Source organism: Chiloscyllium punctatum, chromosome 41, assembly GCF_047496795.1.
Source record: "Chiloscyllium punctatum isolate Juve2018m chromosome 41, sChiPun1.3, whole genome shotgun sequence".
In the NCBI taxonomy this organism is placed as follows: domain Eukaryota; kingdom Metazoa; phylum Chordata; class Chondrichthyes; order Orectolobiformes; family Hemiscylliidae; genus Chiloscyllium; species Chiloscyllium punctatum.
In genome coordinates this window covers 65,180,321-65,181,777 of record NC_092779.1, presented here as the reverse complement: position 1 = coordinate 65,181,777, position 1,457 = coordinate 65,180,321, and the positions used below count along the sequence as shown (strand labels likewise).

At 38.7% G+C, this 1,457-nt stretch overlaps 1 non-coding gene across 1 annotated transcript; it reads right to left on the bottom strand.

Moving 5' to 3' along the window:
* Positions 1-468: 468 nt before the first annotated feature.
* On the bottom strand, positions 469-550 carry trnas-uga (transfer RNA serine (anticodon UGA)). The gene has a single exon. It is a non-coding gene; the product is annotated as a tRNA-Ser (tRNA).
* Between the last annotated feature and the right edge of the window lie 907 nt (positions 551-1,457).

Here is a 1,457-nt window from a genome sequence, read left to right as displayed (position 1 = left end):
ACTGATATCGCCTTGCCTTATCACACCTCAAGCCAGGAACCTGGATCAGTCGAGATCCTTTCCACACATGGAGTTGCTTTTTCTAATTCATTGACTGCTGATATACTAGATTATTGGCTTTGAGAGTCAGTTGTAAATTAGGTTGAGCTTTCTCAGCTTGACTTTCAATTGATTTTTTAAAAAATCATCATCTGCAGGTAATGTATTGCATTGCTTCTTGTTTTGCTTAATTCCAAACCCCCGCTCCCGAACATCCAAATTTCACGATAGTTCGACAAATGTTTTGAAACTGATTCATGTTGGAAGTTGGTGGCTTTTTGTGTCTCGACATATAATTTATTTTATTAGACGTCTTGAAATTACTTCGGATTCTTTACAGTTAAAAAATTTAGTTTCGATTGAATGCAAAGCTCAAGCTGCACGAAATCCAAATTCTGCAAAGGAATTAATAACTTTTGAAAAATTCAACGCTGTGAACAGGACGCGAACCTGTGCAGGAAGACCCCATTGGATTTCAAATCCAACGCCTTAACCACTCGGCCATCACAGCTCCGACCTAATTGCCAATTTTCATAGTAAAAGAACTGAATTAATGAAATACGTAATTTGAAGAACAAATTGTCAAGACCCAAAGATTTCGCCAAATCCTTTGCTGGGACTCAGACGAACGTTACCTTAGCAGATTGACAGGCTTTCATCGCAAACTAGATTCTGACACAGCTGAAGTTGTGGGAATGATTCTTCATCGAATTTTAGAGTCACGGATGTACACCACATGAAGAGAGGATCATTGTCTCACTGCGTCCGATCGACTTTGACTCAATTGCTCATCATCTGGTGCCAAAGTTGTTTTTTAACATTCATCAAAATATGGTATTAGAAATACTGATGCTAAGTCCATAAACACTAGCTATATTCGTAAAATCAAAATCGGAATTAGAAAGAATGCAGAACCAATTTTCAGGAATGGATCCAGCAACTCATCCGTAAGTTCGGACAACAGGTAATGAACTTGTGAGTACAAGAGAGGAAGATTGACCGAAGATTTGGAACTTGAAATCGTCTTGACGGAATTATTTGCAAGGTTTTTGCGGTTGTTCTAGAGTCAACAAGTCCTTGAACAATACAACACGGAAAGTGGCCTTTCTTTCCAACTTGCCCATGGTGGACAGTTGTCCTATATTAATAGGTCCAATTTGCCAACATTTGGCCCACATCCCTCTAAACCTTGTTACTCATATTTCCATCCAGATGCCATTAAATGTTACAGTTGTACCAGTCTCCAACAATTTCTCTGGCAGCTCATTCTGGACACGACTGAAAAAGTTGCCCCTGACGTCCCTTTTAAATCCTTACCCACTAATTTTAAAACGATATTTTCTAAATTTTGACTTACTCACCAGCAGGAAAACACCTTGACGAGTAAACCTATCCATGTCCCTCATGATTTAATAATT